General features: G+C 51.8%; 1 protein-coding gene across 6 annotated transcripts in view; it reads right to left on the bottom strand.

Moving 5' to 3' along the window:
* The window catches only part of RPS6KA2 (ribosomal protein S6 kinase A2), a 347,458-nt gene that overhangs the window by 139,858 nt on the left and 185,706 nt on the right, over positions 1–21,894 (bottom strand). The window lies entirely within an intron of this gene.

Here is a 21,894-nt window from a genome sequence, read left to right as displayed (position 1 = left end):
TGCCCTAGAAAACGCCCCCCACTCCATGGGCACAAGGAGCGACGTGCCAGGGCATCCGAGCAGCATCGCTCTCAATAAACATAGAAAAACACAACGGCGCCCGTCCACAGAACGAAACGTTCATATCGTAGGTAGCAGGACCCCACACGCAAGCCAGCATAGGGAACCAACCTGCGGTGACAGATGTGGACATATGCCATCAACGTAACATGGGACGAGTCGTATCAGAATATGAGCCCTGGAGCCACTGCAGATCCTGTGTCCCCCCTCTGTCTCTGCCCTCCCCCCGGCTCGGGCTTTGTCTCTGTCTCAAAAATAAATAAACATTAAAAACTTAAAACAAAAATAGAACAGGTGCATCTGACCATACGCACATAAGCCGCCCCCAAACAACAGGAAATAGTGTCCGGAGATATACAGTAAGAAGACGAAGAAATAGATCGGGACGATGACGCTAGATCCAGGACAAGGGTCACCTCTGGGTGACGGACCGGAATGAGATCCGGGAGGTGTAAATGCGGGGTCACCTATATCGACAACGTTTTATTTCTTGGGCTGAATTATGAGGAAATAAGTGTTTGCTATGATATTTTTAAATTTGCATGTATGTCTGAAGTATTTGACAATAGAAATTGGAAAAGGAGTGAAGTCGGTATTTCTGTTTATTGAACTGAGCACGTGTTCTGCAGAGCAAGGGGCCCAGCCGGGGTGTGGGATGTGGAGAGCAAGATGCTGTTCAGGGGGACTGAGGACATTTTCAAGGGAAGCTGTGCTCTTACCAAGGTCACAACGACTTCAGCAAACTTCAAAGCGCGGGCTCTGTTTCTGCCCTGAGCTCGCATCGGACATCTGCTTTGTTAGCAAGTGGCCTCAAAGAAACATTTCAAACTAGAGAGTAAAAATCTCCCTGGGTTCCCAAGCCGGGAAGCCTGCGACCTTGCCCGTCCGGCAAGCGTGAGATCAATTTTCTGCAGTTTCCTGGAATGGCCTTGCTCCTGAGGGTTCCTAATTCTTGATGGCACAAAAACACACACAGTCCTGTCTCACACGTTCCTTCGCTCTCTTCTTCGTGAAGATTGTGTATCCCCGGCAGGTGTCCTCGCTTGGGCTCAAATAAAACCGTTCCTTTCAAAAAAAAAATCGAAAGGATTTTGTTCATTTTGCAGCGACAAGGGGCACCTAGGAACTCGTCCGGCTTTCCCTCTCTGAGTGAGTTTGCTGAAGGCCTAAGAGATCTCAGTGTTTGCAGACACAGACATTCACTGAAACCAACACAGCTTGTTAGTTCTGAAATAACACCAGCCTTTGGTATAAAAGGGCACCCGGGTATGAAGAATGGAACATTCTACATCCTTCCTCCCGCTAAGTCTCGGTCTCTGAGCTGTCTGTGCGTGACCCACATTATGGCGGAGATCCATCACATCTGTCCTTGCCCGTGTGGGCCGTGGCGATTCCAGACAAGACTGTGCTCCCTACCACCAGGAACGTGGTACAGCCTGAGAGTGTGGGGGCAGGGCGCCGCCAAGGGGGGGCAGGGTGCCTTCCTTCCAGGTCCTGATCTGCCAGAAACAGGGGGCTGGTGTCAGACGTGGGCTTCATCTGACTCCGGAAGGGGACAGGCATGGGGACGGCCACTGCCCAGGGTTCCTTTTGTTGTCAAGGACACCCAACACCTTTACCGGGAGACAGCTGGGTTTCTGAAAGGTCGTGGGGAGGATTTCGTCCGTGGATTTCCCCTCCCTCCGACACCTGTAATTGGTGGGGCGCCGTGAAGGACGCAAGCAAGGTCAAGCTGAGCTGAAGTACAAGTTAGACAGCCACAGCATCACCGACGGTCCTCAGTGTGGCGGAGCCTTGTGGGGAGCCCATCCCAAATGAACCCCCTCGTCCTGTTGCTCAGGATCTGATGTCAGGGAGGGTGGAGAAGCCAAGGACCCTCCCCCAACACCTGTCAATCCGGCGGTAGAGACGGGGTAACTGCCCTGTGTACACGGCGGAAGGAGTGGGACTGCAGCTAAGAACTTCTCCCTACGCGTCCCTCTTCTAAAGGTCACCAGGAACACGGGGAAGGACCACAAAATAAGAGGGATAAAAGGCAACATTTATTGGTGAAAAGAGGGGATGTAATAAAATAAGGCAGAGTTGCCCTCTTCCCAACGTTCTGTGACAACATTCCCAGGAGGAGGCTGTTCCAATTTGAAGTTTTTAACCACGAGCAACACTATTTCAAAATGCATGGCCACTAACGCTTTCCCCTTGTAGACAGCTCTGGTGTTGAGATGTGATTTGAACAAGCGGTCTAGGAAATAATTGCTTTAAAACCAGTGTTTGGAAGTTTCAAGTTTACTTAAATGGGAACATCACAGTTCACTGATAAAAAGTAAGAAAACATCTTACTTTCTTTTAAAACTTTCCCCCCAAGACAGGATTGCTTATGTGACCTATTTGGTGGTTTGGAGTGAGCCTGTGGAAAAGGAAAGGAAAGGAAAGGGAGAAAATAAAGAGACAAAGGAAGAAAGAAAGAAAGAGAGAGAAAGAAAATAAGAGGGAGAAAGAAAGAAAGAAAGAAAGAAAGAAAGAAAGAAGGAAGAAAGGAAAAGGGAGGGAGGAGGGAAGGAGAGAAGGAAGAAGGGAGGGAGAAAGAAAGAGAAAGAAAGAAAAATAAAGGGAAAGAAAGAAAAGAAAGACAAATAAAGAAAGAGAAAAATAAAAAGAAAGAAAAGAGAGGGAGGGAAAAAGAGAGAGAGGAAGGAAGGAAGGAAGGAAGGAAGAGAAAAGGGAGGGAGGGAAGAAAGGAAAGAAGGAAGAAGGGAGGGAGAAAGAAAGAAAGAAAAGAGAGAAAGAAAGAGAAAAAGAAAGAGAAAAAAGAAAATAGAGCTCCAGAGGGAGAAAGACAGAGAGAGAGGAAGGAAGGAAGGAAGGAAGGAAGGAAGGAAGGAAGGAAGGAAGGAAGGAGAGGGAGGGAAGAAAGGAAAGAAGGAAGAAGGGAGGGAGAAAGAAAGAAAAAGAAAGAAAGACAATGACAGAAAGAAAGGAAGAAAAGGGAGGGAGGGAAGAAAGGGAAGAAGGAAGGAGGGAGGGAGGGAGAGAGAGAGAGAGAAAGAAAGAGAAAAGAGGTAGCAGTAAATGAAGGACTGAACTCCACATTTACTACTGTGCAGAGGGGTCCACGGCGCCCTGACGGGGTGACTGCAGCGTCCTGAGCTAATCACAAGGTGTCACACAGCAGACCTCGGTCAGAGGGCATCGGGGGCCCTTCTGACTGGGCCGTGGAGACGGAGGGGAGTCTGGGACACGGGGGCCTGTGAGCTGGGGCCGCAGACCTTCAGCAAATCACCCCATCAACCGGGGCCCTGCCTCATCCTCAAGGCCAACTTCATGAAAGTGCTCTCATCACGGAGCTGTCGGTGCCGAGGCTCAAACGGAACACAGAACGTGCTCGAGCACGGACACGTGAGCTCCGGGGAAGCACGCATTTCCAGAGCACAGCGGTCACACCACTCAAGACAAGGAAGGAGACCGCCAGCCTGTGCTATCTGGAGCACCAGCGGGGCTCCCACGGCCTCTGGGCCCGCGCCCTGTCTCCTCCCTCCACAGGGCGTCAAGGGCTCTTCCCTGGACAGCTTCCCATGCCGGTGTTCGCCATCTCTCTCCTCCCTCCCCTGGAAGCACCGCCAGTCAGAGTCTCTGTAAAGATTCCGTCCACACAGACGCCGGAATCTGCAACCGAGTCATGTGCGTTCGGGTCCTGGTTCCTAACGACCAAGGGCAGAGTCACGGGACACTTGTTCATCCTATCAGGGAAGACTTCAGCCCCCAGACGCCTTCCTTTCTTCAAAACTTGCAGTTTTACACTAGGTTAGACCAGGTGCCTGCTGTGATCTATGCCACACGGGACACGAAGTCTTACAGCATCTGAAATTATCTCCAGGATATTGCCCTTATCTTCTTAATTAGATCGTAAGCTCCTAAAAGGTAACGTATGAGTCATCACTTAGCCTAAAAGATGAGTTTAGATATGGGGTCCTAAAGTTCTGGCTTGGAACTTAAAAACTGCTTGTTAAGGTTTAATCCAATTAGGATATCAGAATTTATATTTCTAAGTCTCTATTAGCTATTCCTACTTAAGTTTTATAATATCATGCTTTCCATCTTGGCACTTAAATTTGATGTGACATTATAGCACAAAATTAACACGGACAGTACGATTGCAACAGGAAAGGGCATGTGGGGGCGGCATTTTAAATAGAAGAACATGCAGAAACTCTCTCACACTCCCCTCTATGCATTCAACTGGGATGTTTCAGAGGTGACATAAAAATAACAGTAGCGTATACATTTTATCAAAAAGAACAAGGCAAAAGGCTGCTTTCTATGGTAATAAGACTTGAAATGAAAACGCGTGATTAATGATTAAGACATAAAGGCATCAGCCTGCCCAAGACACGGCCGCCCGAACAGAAAGTTGGTTACTTTGCAGGTTGATGTGAACTTAGCTTAAGGCACAAAGTCACAAACCTGGCATCAGACTGCTGGCCTCTGGGCTGATTCCTCACTGGAGGTTCAGAACCATGGTTAGCGTCTAGGAAAACAGCCAGCCCAAGGCGGCCACGCAGACGGGAGCAAGGCGGACTCCCCAAGTTAGAGTCTTCCGTTCTTTTTTGTTATAGCTACAGCCCAGGGTTGTGGGGTCAGCAGTCCCTGCCCAGCTGAAAACAAAATGGTACACATCGGACCATTTAAGTAGATTCGGCTGTCTGACACTATTTCTCTCGAGACCCATAGACCCGAGTGCTTATGGAGAGTTAAAATCAAGTCCTTGGAAATATGCCTCCCTGTCCGGCCCCGGGGAACCAAACTAAACAGACATGAGAAAAGCAAGTAGCCGCGAGGATTTCGTTCTGCACAAATGTATCCTGAACACAACACCCTACTGGAAACCTGGGTGTCTAAGAAGCGTTGCAAAGGGCCTTCGAAGAGAGTGCAAATCGCAGCAGAACGACAGCTAGCGTGGACGTTAAGGCTACATGGCTGCAAGTGACATCATCAAGAAGGTGAAGACACCCCACAAAATGGCGGGAGATACCTGCCAATAATGTATCTGATAAGTGACTTGTATCCAGAAGATAGAAATAACTCTTACAACTTCATAAATTCAAAAAATCACCTAATATTTAAAAACGGTCAAGAGATCCGAATAGACACGACCCCAAAGAAAAGATGCCCAATCAGCACACAAAAAGACGCTCGATGCCACGAGTCAGTTGGGAAACACAACTTGGCCACAATGATACCACTCCACACCCACGACGATGGGTGTCACCAAAACAGTGAGTGACACTGACATAGCAAGCGGCGGTGAGAAATCTGACCCTCCCTCACTGCCCCTGGGAACAACAATGCGGCAGCCACTTTGGGAAACAGCCTGGAGGGTCCTCAGAAGCTTAAACGCAGACTTACGATCTGATTCAGTAATTCCATTTCTAGATACATAGCCAAGAGATAGGAAAACTTGTGTCCACACAGAAAGTTGCTCATAGCAGCATTAATCACAAAAGCCAAAAAGTGAGAAAAATGCAGCTGTGAGCTGACTACTAGGTAAACAATATGTGCTCTGGCCACACGTATGTGTCCACGTCTGGCAACAATGGATGAGCCTTAAAGAGATTATGGTAAGTGCACGAAGCCAGTCACAAAACACCACGTGTAGGAAAGACCCAAAGTAGGCCAATCTGCAGAGATAGAAAGTTACCAGTAGCTCCCTAGGGCTATTGGACGCCAGTGGAGGAGAAAACAGGTGTCGTAGCAATTGTCCAGAAGTTCCTCTGGGGGTGAGGAATGTTCTCGAGTGCGTTGATGGCTGCACAGCTCTATGAATAGGCTACAAACCTCCGAGTTGCACATTTTTAAAAAAAAATTTTTTAATGTTTATTTATTTTTGAGACAGAGAGAGACAGAGCATGAATGGGGGAGGGTCAGAAAGAGAGGGAGACACGGAAGCTGAAACAGGCTCCAGGCTCCGAGCTGTCAGCACAGAGCCTGACGCGGGGCTCGAACTCACAGACCGTGAGATCATGACCTGAGGTGAAGTCGGAAGCTCAACCGACTGAGCCACCCAGGTGCCCCCAAGTTGCACATTTTATCTGGGTGACCTTGATGGTATGTGCATTAGATCTCATAAAGTTGTTTATAAAAAACAAACAAACAAACAGAAAAACGTCCTGATACTCAAGGGAATTTAGAACCAAACAACCCTGAGGAGTTTCAAAGAAGGGACTTTCTTGGCACCTTTTATGACAGCGCAACTTAAACACGGCACACGGTACCTTCTTCTCCCACATCTAATCTCAAATTTGGACTCAATGCTCAGAAAAAACTATAGAGTTTTTCACAAAGGTCCTAGGAGGCCTTGGCTGAAGTCACGACGGGCAGTTTCCCCAGGATATCTGCTTATAGACACTGCGAGAGGATTTAGGATGGAAAGGAGGACATAATTAGGCTATGGAGTCCCCCCCCCACCCCCAGGGCATGACGGATGCTCCCTTGGCCCCTGCAAAAACGCAGGCACTCACAGGTATACAAGCTGGGTCCCTCTGTTCACTCATATGCTGGTGCAAGTATCCCTATGTCCCTGTAAACTTAGTCCAGTTTGATGCTACAAAAATAAAAAAATGCTGGAATCAAGATTCTCACATCTAATTTATCAACCGATCGGTATGTGGGAGAAGCAAATCCCCACCCGAGAATTTCCAGTTACAGGCTTGGGATTACGTCCATCTGTTAGGGAGACAAAAATCAGGGGACAGATAACATTCTGACGCCTGTTTGGATCTGAAAGGCACATAAAAGCATATGTGTGCGGATACCACACAGAGAGAGGCAACCTTCTGAAATTGGTGAAAGGGTCTAAAGGCTTTTTTCCCCTGAGTCTTGCAGAACTTCCTCTCATTCGTTTCTCGCTCTATTTCTTCTTCAAGGAAAAGCTTTCTCAACTTGTTGGCCTTCAACCAGATCCCCCCATGGATGTGGAATTATTCCTTAGGTGTTTATTCTGTTTCTTCCATATGGGAAATGTATTTAGACATAAAGCTATGTTTATTCCCAAGTCCAAGCAACCAGGAAGCTAGAGATATTTTTTTTGAAGACTAGAAAAGAATGAAACAAGTGTCGGTGAGGACGTGGAGAAAATGGCACCCACGCGCACTGCTGGCGGGAATGCAAAGTGATGCGGCCACTGTGGAAAACAGCGTGGAGGTTCCTCACAAAGTTAAGAACAGAGCTACCCTACGACCCAGTAGTTGCACTAGGTATTTACGCAAAGAATACAAAAACACTAATTCGAAGGGATACCAGCGTCCTTTACAGCAACACTATTTACAATAGCCAAATTATGGAAGCAGCCCAAGTGTCCATCGACGGATGAGTGGGTAGAGATGTGGTGTATACACACACATGCACACGCACACACACACACACTGGAATGTTACTCAGCCATAAAAAGAATGCCATCTTGCCATTTGCAATGATATGGATGGAGCTAGAGAGTATTATGCTAAGTGAAGTAAGTCAAAGAAAGACAAATATGATATGATTTCACTCACATGCGGAAGTTTAGAAGCAAAACAAAGGAGCAAAGGAAAGAGAGAGAGACAAACCAAGAAACAGACTCTTAACTATAGAGGAGGAAATGGTGGTCACCAGAAGAGGGGGGCTGGGGGGTGGGGGAAACAGGTGGAGGGGATTATGAGCACACGTATCCTGATGAGCACTGAGTGTTGCGCAGAAGTGTTGAATCACTATATTGCACACTCGAAACTAATATCACACTGTAGGTTAACTGTATTGGATTTCAAAAGTTTTTGAAACATGAAAGAGGAAAATGAACTGATCAGAAAGAACTGGACGATTTAGGGCTGGGAATTTATTCTGAAGCACAACCTCCGGAATGTATAATAGGGTCAAAATTCAGCCCGATGTCCCCTGGCCTCTGGAAAATGCTTGCGGGGGGGGGGGGGGGGTGGGGGGTGGCAGGGGTCTGTTGTCTCCACTCGAGCAGATGGGTGGAGACGGCAGAGGTAAGCGGGTTCATGGTAGGCCCTCTGCTATGGGATCGTTTGTCTAAACTGATAGCCTTCACACTGGGTTTCTCTGGGACCCCGGGGTCCTGTGGCCTGGCCTCTCACCCACGGGGGGAGGGGAGACCACAGGGAGGTGAACACCTTCCCCCCCCACCCATCACCAGCAAGCAGGGTGGCTCTTCTTCAAAGTCTGTACATGATGTTTGAAGACTGCGTCCCAGGGTAGGAGACACGTGGAGAAACCATGATTTCAATCTACTTTTAGGGTCTTCACAGAAAGGACTGCTGGGCTGCCTGGGGACACCATCATCCTTCTAATATACAACATTGTTGGGGCACCTGGGTGGCTCAGTCGATTGAGCGTCCGACTTCGGCTCGGGTCATGATCTCACAGTTCCTGAGTTCGAGCCCCACATTGGGCTCTGTGCTGACTGTTCAGAGCCTGGAGCCCGCTTCGGATTCTGTGTCTCCCTCTCTCTCTGCCCCTCCCCCGCTCACACTCGGTCTCCCTCTCTCTCTCTCTCTCTGTCTCAAAAATAAATAAAAACATTAAAAAGATTTTAAAAAAAGAACATTGTTGCAGCCACACTGGTGGACACGAGGTTTCATATTCCTACTGATGACCTAGAATATCAAAACATCAAAAATGTATTATAGGGGCATCTGGGCGGCTCAGTCAGTTGAGCGTCTGACTCTTGGTTTCAGCTCAGGTCATGATCTCATGGTTTGTGAGATCGAGCCCCCCAGTTGGCTCTGTGCTGACAGCTTGGAGCCTGCTTGGGATTCTCCCTCTCTCTCTCTCTCTCTCTCTCTCTCTCTCTCTCTGCCCCTCCCCCACTAGTGTATGTAGTTTCTCAAAATAAGACATTTTTTCTAAAGTGTATTACAAATTACCAACATCTTGATTTCATTCAGAAAGGTTTTAGTATCAAGTATACTTCATTAACTTATAATTATTTGAAAATGGGGAGTTCACAAACTGGAATCTTCTTCTAATCAAAAAATACCTTGCTACCTTCAAGATAAAGCGAGTTCATCAGCTTCCCATCACCTGATTTACTCATTTACCTTCTTTTACGCATTTTTCGAATCATTCTTACTCTTTTTTCTTGTTTTGATTTTTGTTCTCTACACTCCTACCTTTTGCTACTTATTTCAACACTGTGCCTTATACTACCAAATAGCTTGCCAGGAACAGCAATACTTAATGGGAAGCATCACGTAAAAAGGGATTCTGAAGGGGTTCTGTGAGCCTGCGAGGCGCTTAGCACAGGATGACAATACCATGAAACCTAAAAGGCAAATGGCTCCTGGTCCTTCCTGTGAAGAAGATAATCCAGTCACCACAGACAATGGCCACAGAAGGAGGGGTGAGAGTTAAGGCAAATTTCTTGAATTTTGAAAGCATTAGTTGTCCATCGAGGACGCCATTCAAAGGAACGAACTCAGCATGCTTAACAGAGAAAAGATCCTAGGAATTAGGTGGCGCGTTTCCTCCTGCCAAACACTTACAAAGGCATTTAGCTCACACGTTTGTGGATACCTTTGGGGCGGAAAATGTGGTTCGCCCGTCAGTCTTTATCTTGTACGTCATGGTTTTGTACACTCTTTTTTTTTTTTTTTAATTTCTTTTTTCAACGTTTTTTATTTATTTTTGGGACAGAGAGAGACAGAGCATGAACGGTGAAGGGGCAGAGAGAGAGGGAGACACAGAATCGGAAGCAGGCTCAAGGCTCCGAGCCATCAGCCCAGAGCCGGACGCGGGGCTCGGACTCACGGACCGCTAGATCGTGACCTGGCTGAAGTCGGACGCTTAACCGACTGAGCCACCCAGGCGCCCCTGTACACTCTTGTATGTAAACAATTCCTTCCAGAAATGTATCAAAATATGGTCACTACAGTTAAAAGACAGGGCTGGTAAAAAATCTGGCCATGATAGCATATGGAAAATGATGGCAGAGAAAACAACATTACAATGCTTTCATGAAATTTATTCCACAAAATAAACATATGCATATCTAGTTATTACGTAGAGTTACGACTGAATAATTTTAAGAAGTGGGAAGCTAAATATAATAAGGAAAATAATATTCCCAGAATCAACGCCCATGTTTATCTTGTTCTGAATGCTTACTTTTTCATATTATTACTTATATGATCTAGATTTTAGACTGGAGATTACTGTGGGAAAGAAAAGGAGACAGAAAAGGAACAAAAGTATCCTTAGACCCACTAAACACCCCAAAAGGATAAAACAATGATTAGCAACATATAAAATGTACCTTTTGGTTTTTTTTCAATGAACGAAAACTATGTAACTTTAGTGTTCCCCAGGTACCATCTCAATTAAACCGGAAACTCTGAAAAAGCATTTCCCCTATGTTTGGAAACACAAAAGTATGATTATTATGTTTTCCAAATACACATCCTATAAAGACATGCCCCCCTTCTGTCAGAATTCTATCACTGTTTCTAAAACGGTTAAATATTTTACCACACACGCCCATCGATGCGAAAGAAACAGTCACAGAAATGCGTTAGCGGGACCAAGCCCCCCTCCCAGGGAAGCTTCTCGAGGCTGTAATTCCTCTGGGGATCTGCTCAGCCTCAGTTGTACTTTCCCACGCGATTGGCTCTGCCCCTCACGGCAGTCTTTGCCATGAGGACACCACAAGGACCCAAAACAGTAGCAAAAGGTGGAAATCAGGTGTGGTGACGGGCCCCTCGCTGCTGTCATTACAGGGACATCAAAAGCTTTGCGGTTTGGTGGAACCATCAGTAGTTTGGGGCCGGAAACCCTGGACCGGGAAGGGGCTGGTCCCGCTAACCAGCCTCCTGAGCCCACCTGGGCACGGGGACGGGAAGCTGTCACACACGGCTTCCTTGCTGAGCACCTGTACGTACGAGGCATCCCCCACCAGGGACGCTGGAACTCAGACACAGTGTATACCTCCCCAGGGAGTCCCCTCCTCATTTCTTAGACACAAAACACTTCTGGGATGGCAGTTTCCTGGCCAGTGTGCACGGGACAGGTCACGTGGTCTAAACACGCTGCTCTGACTCTAATGCGCATCCTAGTGGCTAAGGGCACCTGCTTTGGAGGCAACGAACCGAGTTTGGTCCTCAATTCCCAGTACGAGCAGCACGACCCCGTCAAGCTATGTGATCTTTTAATATTCGTTTTCTCAGCTGTGAAAAGGGCATAATTATACTACTTCTTAGGGTTCTTATAAAGAGCTCATGAAATCACATGCGTGCTCCAGGACGGTTTTATCTGCATGAGTGAAAACGCAAATGAAACTGGCTTAAACAATGAAAGGGACTGGCTAGATCCCACAACTGAATGTCCCCAGGTAATACGGACCAGGGGCTCGAGCTGATACAGGGCTCTGATTTCACTTCTCTAAGGTTGGCTCTGCCCTGCTCTCTGTATCGGCCCCATCCGGAGGCTGGACCTCGCGGTCACGTACACGAACGCGCACACACACACACGTACAAACACATACGCATACATTGGATCGTTCTGTTTTAATCCCCGGACCATCAGAGCGAATGCTTCATACTCTCCTTCGCTAAGAAAGAAAACTTGCCTTAACCAGTTTTCAGATGGTTCTATCCCCTTCACTGTAGGGACCAGAAAATGCATGAAAGGCGTCTTGACTAGAGGAAGAATAAGCATTTAAAAAAAATTTTTTTAATGTTTATTCATTTTTGAGACAGAGAGAGACAGGGCATGAATGGGGGAGGGTCAGAGAGAGAGAGGGAGACACAGAATCCGAACAGGTTCCAGGCTCCGAGCTGTCAGCCCAGAGCCCAATGCAGGGCTCGAACTCATGGACCGCGAGATCGTGACCTGAGCCGAAGTCGGACGCTCAACCGACTGAGCCACCCAGGCGCCCCAAGAATAAGCATTTTAATCCTGGTTTTGTGTCTACTTGTTTTGTCCCAGATGGAGGAGCCCTGGGGGTCTGTCTCAGGGACGGACGTGTCCCTGAAAGGCACTTGGTGCGTTTCACCAGCCGCGTTTTCACAACCTGAAAGAGCTGGCGATGACGAAGGACACTGTAGGAGAGTGAAATTCACCGAGCGCTTGGCTCATGAAGACCCAGGGGAAGTGAAACAAGGGTGTGTGAGGGGCCACTCTGGACTCTTTGATCACATTGTACGAGGGCTCGTCCTTCCTTGGGCTCTGAGCAGCTGTTGTCCGGGGCTGTGTGGTTGGCAATACGTTCTTACGTTTCCATACATCTGTTTTTGAAGACTCCTCGGGCCCCATCCGCGGGCAGGGACGCCCCACGGGTGTGGGGGTGGGGGTGGGGGGAAGGCTCCGGCACCCACGCCCCGGGAGCACACCAGCCGCGGTCACCTAAACACAGAACACCCTCTGCTTTGTGGGCCTGCCGCGTTCTGTGACGTCAGCACAAACACCGCCAATTAACAAAGATGGGACTTGCTCTCCAAAGTCCCTCTCCAAGTCCCGTCTGGGTGTTTTCTGCCCTCTGGTTTTTCTTTGATGTTGCCACCCTTGCAGGCCAGAGCTCTGCCCACCGGGGGCAGCAGGAGGGAGCTTGGTTGTCCCCCCTGAGAAGAGTCTGGGGGAGACTCCCGGGTCCCGTTGGGGAAGCTCGCGGCTCAGCCTGTCCCCGACCCCCTGTCTGCCAGGTGCGATATATCCCGGGCACCCCTCCCCCCACCTGCCGACAGGCGTCTACCCTCCCTGCAACGAGCACCTGGTGAGAGGACCACGGAAAAGCAGAAGCCGCCGGTACACAAGCCGAATTCGCTCCAGAATCACATCCTGCACCTCTGCTCTGTTCTGTGCCCCAGCTATGAACCAGGGCGAGGGGCCCAGACTCGCGGAGCTCCGTCCGGTGCCCCTGCTCCGTGCCCCTGCCCTTTCCTCTTGGCTTCGAGCAGTCCTGTGTCTCCAATGTAGGTTACAGGGCACCCTCTGCCCGTTCCCGCCACGTTCCCGCCTGTCGTGCTGCGGTCACGCTCAGGACAGCGTGACTTCTTCCCACGTTTTGATGATTTTTCCTCCCAAGTGGCCACGACCGAATCTTCTCTGTGTCAGTCTTGTCTTTCTTCCACGCCCCTTCTCTGTATGTCTGCCCCCCGTCCCTGCTCCAACCCCTTTGCTGACTGTGCTCCCCACCTTCCCTCCTCTTCCTTCCCCCTCCTCACTCTTCTCCACACCCATCCCTTGATTATTTCTTTTTTAGTGTTTATTTATTTGAGAGAGAGAGAGAGAGCACAAGCAGGGGAGGGGCTGAGAGAGAGGGAGACACAGAATCCAAAGCAGGCTCCAGGCTCCGAGCTGTGGGCACAGAGCCCAACACGGGGCTCGAACCCACAGATCATGAGATCATGACCTGAGCCGAAGCCGGACGCTGAACCGACTGAGCTCCCCGGGTGCCCCGACTATTTCTTTTTAAAAATAAGTAGTTGGGGTGCCTGGGTGGCGCAGTCGGTTAAGCGTCCGACTTCAGCCAGGTCACGATCTCGCGGTCCGTGAGTTCGAGCCCCGCGTCAGGCTCTGGGCTGATGGCTCGGAGCCTGGAGCCTGTTTCCGATTCTGTGTCTCCCTCTCTCTCTGCCCCTCCCCCGTTCATGCTCTGTCTCTCTCTGTCCCAAAAATAAATAAAAACGTTGAAAAAAAAATTTTGAAAAAAAAAAATAAAATAAATAAATAAATAAAAATAAGTAGTTGTTTCGTGCCTTCAGAACACACAGAGGAGGCACAGCCTGCGGGAAACGAGCCGTCCGTTCTTATCAACCTTTCAGGACTTTTCCTTAATACTTCAAGTCTTTGATGAAAAACGTGTGTCCGGATTTCTGAAGTTGGAGGGGAAGTCTGACCGTCACAATCAGGAAAACGTCCAGGCCGGACACATGCCTGCCTCTGCGCTTACGGCCTCCCACCAGTGCCTCCGACATGGTGTGTGACGGGCCCGTGGACGGACGGGGGCCAGGGCCGGCGGGAGGTGCGGCTCCACACTGCAAACCGAGCGCGGCGTGAGGGGAAACTCGCGCTTCCCGAAGCCCTTCTGCCTTCCATGCTATCGTGCAAAGCGCGTGGCTGTCTGGGGGCACTTCACGCTGTCCCCTGGGAAGGAGAGCCCAACGTGAATCCCAGCAGGCACCCTGGGATCTCCCCACTGAGGCCCATCAGGGCCTCCATGGGGCAGGGCCCACGGCCCCTCTCTCACTTACACAGGGGCCGGGGCCTGCCTCCCTCATCAAATGCAGCTTTCCTTTCCACCCCGCCCCCCCCCCCCGCCACCCAGGGGTCCGCTTCCCGCACCCCATCTGGGAGGGGCTTTCCGAAGCACGCAGAGCCCTGTCACTCCCCAGAAGGACCCCGTTTGGGGTGTCGCTGCCTGTAGGCTGAGATCCGACCCCTCCAAGCTGCAAGCCCCCCTCCCCCCGCAAGCGCTGGTCCTCCTGCTCTGGGTGTGCCGGCCTGCAGCTGCCCCCCTCAGGACGCATGCACCTGCTTCTCCCCGAGGAACAGAGACACTGGGAGCTGTGTCCCCGCTCTGTTCCCCCTGCTAAAATGGCCCCGAGACGGAGACATTTCCCCGGGCCGCCCTATCAGAGCTTGCTCTCCTCTGTCCCCCTGGCTTCCCGCTCACTGCGTGTGGCCTTTCTCCACAACCCCGTCACTGTCGGTACATTTTGCTCGGTCGATCTGGCTTTTTCCTCTTCCCCCACGAGACCACCAGCTCCATGAGCAGAAGCTTCATCCCTCGGGAGAGTGCTCCCCAGACCTTTACTGCCTGAGCGATGGTTAGGCAGGGCCTCCCAGGCGCCCCGAGAGCCTCAGAGAAAGCCATGGCCATGGCTCGTGCTGGGTCGTCGGCCACCAGCCTCACACGGTGTGGGACCCCCACACGGCGGCCCCGAGACGCCCTGCAGGCGCTCAGGCTCAGAGCTGAGGACCCTCGTGGATGCCGCCTTCCCCACGACTGGGGGTGCAACTCAAAACCAACTGACCTCCGGTGCCCGTCCGTCTGCTGCTGGGACGGATCGCCACAAACTCAGTGGCTGACAAGAACACGGACTTTTCCGACGGTTCTGGAAGCCAGGAGTCCAAAGCCGGTGTCCCTGCTGTGGACAGGGCTGGGCCCTCCTGGAGGCTCCTGGACGGCCGGGTCCCCTGGCTTCCAGCTTCTGGCTCTTCCCCCATCGTGTCCTCTGCTCCCTCGTCTCAGTCTCCCCCGACCTCCGTCTTGGAAGGACAGGTGATGCCCCGGGGCCCCCGGATCGTCCGGGACTGTCCACCTCACGACCCTCCACTTAATTCAATCTGCAAAGTGCCTTTTGCCAAATACCGTCACGTTTACAGGGCCCTGGGGTCAGGACTCAGATGGACCCCTTCTGGGGCCATCATCCAGCCTCCCAACTGGCCGAGGATGCCGTGGGTCCACGCCGGCACACTCGGCCAGCTCCCCGGTGTGGACTCTGGGGCTGGGCTCTCTCGCACTCCCCGGGCTGACGGAGACTCAGCCCTGAGCCCAGGCCCCTCCTCTCCTTACGTCGTCCATGTCTCCTGCCAACGGAGTCCCAGTGGGACACACGGCCGTGCTCCTCACTTGCCTTTGTAGAATTTCGGCTCTAGTAACTAAAGGATCCGTCTCAGCTGACCGTCCACAAGGTGCAAAGAACATCCCGTCCATGCTGACAGGTGCTTCCCAGGTTGTGGCTCACTGGTCACACAGCACGCGGGGGAGCTCGCGGAGGGGAGGGAAAACGAGGAGGAAGCGTCGCGGGACGGATGGAGGGGTAAGAAAAGCGTCTTAAGACTTCTGAAGATATCACACGGGGTGGCCCTCTCCTTGTGAGCTAAGGAAAGTCCTGGACACGGGCACGTCAGGTCAGGTCGGAATGAACCACCGGCCGTCTGGAACTTTAGGGAAGCCGCCACTTTCCTGCCTCAACCACGGAGGAAGGACACCGTTGTTGGCCCACAAAGGCTGAACTGGAGTAGGGGACTGCAGGAGGCACGTCCGGGGGCCACGCGCGCACAGGGAACCGTGGCAGATCCTGGCTGCTGTCCACCGGCCACCACTCGTCCCTCCACGGCCACCACTCCCTCCACCAGCCCGGAAGCAGCCTCGGGCACATCAGTGTTAACGTGAGATGATCTGTCACAAAAACCCAGCATTTGGAGTTGGGAGGCTTTCATATTTCATGGGAAATTGCCTTCAGAGCTGTCTCAAAAGCCACCTTCCTGGAATTACACTTATTCTTCTGGAAGCACAAGCTCTAAAGCACAAATCCTTATTGGCCTTTCTGGTTTCTCAGTTTTTAAAAATTGCTGCTATGCATTATATTTAAAAATTTCTGGGAGTTTAAAATGTTGATAGCTTCTGAACCTCTTAAGCGATCTTACAGCTTTTGGGGCGCCTGGGGGGGGGCTCAGCCGGCTGAGCGTCCGACTTCGGCTCAGGTCATGATCTCGCCGCTCCTGGGTTCGAGCCCCGCGTCCCGCTCTGTGCCGACGGCTCTGGGGCCTGCTCGGGATCCTGTGTCTCCCTCTCTCTCTGCCCCTCCCCTGCTCACGCTCTCTCTCAAAAGTAAACGTTTTTAAAAAGATACTTTTGCAGCTTTTGAAAAATTTTAAGTGATAGAAACGATTTGTCTTGTTTTTCCACAATCCCTATGGCGGGACGACGCTCGTATCGGCCACACTGTGAGTGTAGAGCAGACGCCAGTTGTGTGGACAAGTTTCGCCAAACAGCAGCCTCAGAGGCGTGAAGCTCCCGCTGCCAGGATGGTGTCGCGCTGACGTGTGGTTTTATCATCCTTTGTTTGCTGCACGTACACAGTGGCTTTACCTCCCCCCGCCATGAGTCTCAGGTCGTGCCCATTTGCCCCTACGCTTTAACCCCCTAAACGCAAGCCCTGTAGATCATTTCTAGGCGCGGTGAGTGTTTGGTTAATACCGAAGGCCTCCAAGGGCTTCACACACAGCGACCCAGAACACACGTGCTACACGGGCAGCATCCATATAGGACACGGCAGGGCAACAGCCCTGGGGGCCACGCGCGCTGTCCACGGACCCAGAGCCACTGGGGTCGAGCCTGATGGGTCCAGGTCAGCTGCAGGTTTTCTGTAAGTTCACACATGGTGACAAAGCGCCGAGCTAGCACAGAGGAGCCGGGCCCACGCCGTCGGCAGCCGAGGACAGGCGCGTTCCTCCGCACCTGCTGGTGCAGCTCCCCAGACCCGGGCCTGAGCCGGCAGGAGCGGATGTGATTCGGGGGATAAAAACCCAGAACATCGCAGAAATGGGTGACCGAGCCCACACCACAAGGAAGTCGCTTCTCTGCCGACACCTTCCTTCCCTCCGGACGGATCTTGAACACAAACCGCCCTCTGGGCGAGGACCCAGGGTGGCACAGTCCACTCCTTCCCGGGCCTCGCGGCACTGCCGACCTCTCTGCCCCCAACCCCACAGGGCTTCTCCGCCCAGATGTCCGTGCTCCAGAGCCAGAGTCCTCCGGGAAAGCAGCTCTGGACCCACGCCCCGGAGGGGCTCCAGCAAAGGGGGAGGCTGGGTGTGGGAGGAGGGGCCGAGGGACAGCCAGGGGACGACACAGGGGTGGAGGGAGGGTCCCCAGAGGGGCTGGACGGGGTGCGGCACAAGAAGCGGGGGCGGAAGGCTGCACTCATAGCTGGGAAGAGGGGCCAGGTTCCCCTCGCTCTGCACGGAGGTGGAGACAGTAACGGGAAGGCGGGCGCTGTGCCCCCACGACTCGCCGTGCCCGTCACCCCTAGTAAGGAGGAGCCCCGTCAGGGCCTCCGGTTTGTACCTCTTGTCCCTCCCTTGTGCACCTACAAAATAATCACGGCCCGTTCATTTTGAGAGTCACCTCGTCTGTTCTCACTTCAACTACTGAAGTCCTATTGTCACCAGTCTCAACAGCACAGGCTGTCAAAGAAAAAAGCAGTATGTGCCAGTGAAGACGTTAAGGCAGGGGCGCCTGGGGGGCTCAGTCGGTTAAGCGTCTGACTTCAGCTCGGGTCATGAACTCACGATGTGTGGGTTCAAGCCCCGCGTCGGGCTCTGTGCTGACAGCTCGGAGTCGGGAGCCTGCTTCGGATTCTGGGTCTCCCCCTCTCTCTCTGCCCCTCCCTGCTCACGCTGTCTCTGTCTCTCTCAAAAATTAAAAAAAAAAAAAAAAGTTTAAGAGTCTAAACATTTACAGACACTGAAGTGCACACTGAGCATGTCGTGTACACGGGCCCTTTGCGGACCAACCTCAGCAAATCCTCTCGGGTCACACATTTTTCTTTACTTCGCTGCCGGAACGGAGCCTACAGAGTCTTGATTCAGTTACACATCAAAATTCATGCAAGATCTCGAAACATAAGATCTAGAAACGCAAACGTCATGCCCAGCCGCATGCTGTTTCGAGGGGTTCTCTGGGATGAGGACAGTCGGCCAGAGTGGCTCCCGCGATCCAGCAGCACACGCCCCGGTCCCTAAAGTAGTTACGATCCGAGCGGAACGCGAGAGGCCGAAGGGGTTCTAAAAATAAGTGCTCTCTTCCGCTTTGTTCGTCTGGTTTTCTTTCCTTTCCTTTCTCTTCAGAGCCAACCAGAGACTCGTCCTAGCAAGTCCTGGGACAGGAGTGTCTCCAGTGGCACTTCTGTGCGTTCGCCTCGTGGACTGTGGCCGTGACGCACCTCAGCGGTTCACCGGAGGACGGCCACGCGAATGGGGGGCCCCACAGGCACTAACTCCGCTGGGCTTCCTCAGCCTTTCCGGCCTCCCTTCCGCCTCCTCGCACAAAGACCCTCCAAGGCATCTTCCGGCCTCCTCTCGCGTTGTACTCACATTTCCGAGTTGGACGCTTTCTGGTGTTTTCATCCTTAGAAAGGGACTGTCCACGCTATACTTTGGATAGCAAGATACATTTGGAAATCGACATTATATCCAACCTTAGTTCTAGAAAGTCTGCAATTATCCTGGGCCAAAAGTGTGAACATTGCTGGGGGTGCCTGGGTGGCTCAGTCGGTTGAGCACCTGACTCTTGATTTCGGCTCAGACCATGATCGCAGGGTTCATGAGTTCAAGCCCTGCCCTGGGCTCTGTGCTGACAATGTGGAGCCTGCTTGGGATTCTCTCTCTCTCTCTGACCTTCCCCTGCTTCTGTGCTCTCTCAAAAAAATAAATAAATAAAATAAAACTTAAGAAAAATGTGAACCGTGAGACCCAGATGAGCAATTTAAGTAGTCACTGGAGCATTTTGACCATCACCGTTCCAAATAGAGTCTTTCACAGTAAAATCCCTCCCCGCCTTCCCCTTATAAGTCCAGCTGCACATTTTAGGAAAAGCTGTGAGCCCGTGGGCCTTGGGCAGGACGGTGTGGCCGGGACGTCTCATGCAAAGTGTCCCAACTCATGTTAACGGCAGACACCCATCAAAGCAGGTCCCAGACTCGTGTTCTGGCTAAATCTGAAAATCCCACGCCGGAAAACACAGCACACGAATCATTCCAGGGCACGGAGCATGTTTCTCCTGGCTTGTGGGTCTTACTCAGAGCCCTCTTTTCTCTGGCAACGGGAGGGAACGCAACGGCCAATAGTCTAAGCACTCGTTCTCGGAGTCAGGTTTTCGAATCTTGTTAATTTCACGCGGGAGATCAGAAGAGTCAAAAGAAAGGACGATTTTCTGTGAGAAGCCAGAGCATATGTACCGGGACCTCACCCCCTCTCCCGACACCCCCAGCCCCGGCCACCCTGTGTCAGCCCGTGAACCCCCCTTCTCTTTTACAAGAGCTGCTATTCCGTGACCCGCATTTCAAACGTCAGCAACGTCGATTAAACCATCACTCTCGGTAACCTTAACAGAGCCACAACTTAGGAAAAGCTGCTTTGTGGTGATAATACTAACCCGAAGCAGATGTGTACTCAGAAGGGTGAGACAGGGAAGAAACTTTGTGTTTCTGTATCATAGTGCAAAACCCTATGCAGATAGGGTCCAACCAAAGCCGGCCTCGCCTGAGCCCACAGAATGCCAAGTGCAGACTCTGCCCTGACGAGGCACGTTTCACTTTGCGAGCATCTTATAACTCGAGGACAGCACTGGCCTATGCTTCTCCCTGTTTTGTCGCTGAGGAGGCAGGAGCTCAACAGGGTGAGGGGCCCGGAGAGGCAGAGGGAAGGGCCAGGTGGCCAGGAGAAGGGCGGCCAGCAAGGTGGGGGCGCATCCAGTGGTGGGAGGTGGCACAGTGCAGGGTGTGGAGGTTCCCAGGACCTTTGTAAAGCAGAGCTCGCGGGGGCACGCGTGCTCTGTAGTTTCCCGGTGCGGCTGAGGAGGGTTCTCTGACCGGTGGTGTTCCTGGGACACCCTTCATGGATCTCCAGGTACATCATATGCAGATGACCACAACATTAAGTGCCAGGCAAGAAAGATTATGCTGACACTTGCTAAAGACAGTGAGGAAGACTGTATTCCTGGGAGCACAGCATCCTGGGAGCACAGCAATAGGGTTTCGCGGGAGGGGAGAGAGGCTGAGCCCCACTCGGATACAAGAAGGAAGAGTGGGGATTTATGGGCAAGAAGCAGGGCTGGAGGGTCGGTGAGGGCAGGGTGAGTCTTTCTAGACCGACCTAGTGGGATTCTTGCTGTAGGCGGGCCAGAGCGAGCAGACATCAGCTGCAGAGTGGTGGGGATAAGGAATTTGGGGGGCGCCTGGGTGGCTCAGTCGGTTGAGCGTCCGACTTCGGCTCAGGTCACAATCTCACAGTCCGTGAGTTCGAGCCCTGCGTCGGGCTCTGCGCTGACGGCTCAGAGCCTGGAGCCCGCTTCGGATTCTGTGTCTCCCTCTCTCTCTGCCCCTCCCCTGCTTGCACTCTGTCTCGCTCTGTGTTTCAAAAATAAAAATGTGAAAAAAAATTAAAAAAAAAAAAAGAAGTTGGTCAGATATTGAGGGTATGGGGGGGAGAGGGGGAATTCTCTCTAAAGGGACTCAGCGGGATTCCTGCTAACACTGGGCACTGCAGACCCAACCCAGGATGACACAAGAGCCCAAGGTCGGAGGCTCAGAGCCTGACTACAGCTTGGTGGGGGAGAGTCTGTCACGGCACATGTCGGGCGGTTTCAGACACAGAGTCCTGCCTGCTCAGTGGGAAATCGTGGGCTTGTGTCTCCCACACGCTCGCCATCCGTGGCCCGGCGTGCGGGTTCCAAGTGGTTAATTGTAGCCGCACCACCACGGCGTCCCCTCACTGGCTCGTAGCAGGAGGGGCTTCTGACGCAGCTGCAAAGCAGATATGATGAACCACAGTTTATACTGAACATATTTGTGCCTCATCCATTTGCTTGATTAAATCGCTCTGTGGCTTAACAGACTATTTGTTGATAATTCCTACTTGAGTTTAATTTAATAGCTTTTACCAGTGAAAATATATCAGCAAACATGTAATGCTGGGGGGAAAATACTGCACAGCGTAATCCGCGTTATCAGAAATAACGGTGGGGCATGTACAGGACGTCGTTAGGGTTAGCTTGACGCGCCCAGAACCTTCGGGCCAAAGATGAAGGTTATTCCTGGCTCGACTACTGGCTGCCAACTGTATCCCAAACAGACCTAGCCTCGATTTCCCCACATTTTGGAGGGGCACTTTCCACTGGAGCACCCGAATGTACTGAACAACCCCCACAACACTGGTTAGCATGACTCTCAGTTCAAGCCCCAGAGCCTCTCTCTCTCCACCTCCCTCCCTGCATCCGACGTCAGACATCGGACGTCTCTTACCCACTTGCTAATCTGCCACATCCAGGACAGTTTCTCATGCAAG

The sequence above is a fragment of the Panthera pardus genome, unplaced genomic scaffold (genome assembly GCF_024362965.1).
Source record: "Panthera pardus isolate Hobbes unplaced genomic scaffold, ASM2436296v1 HiC_scaffold_17, whole genome shotgun sequence".
NCBI lineage: Eukaryota > Metazoa > Chordata > Mammalia > Carnivora > Felidae > Panthera > Panthera pardus.
Note: the sequence above shows the minus strand (reverse complement) of the source record. Positions and strands in the feature narration are given on the sequence as shown.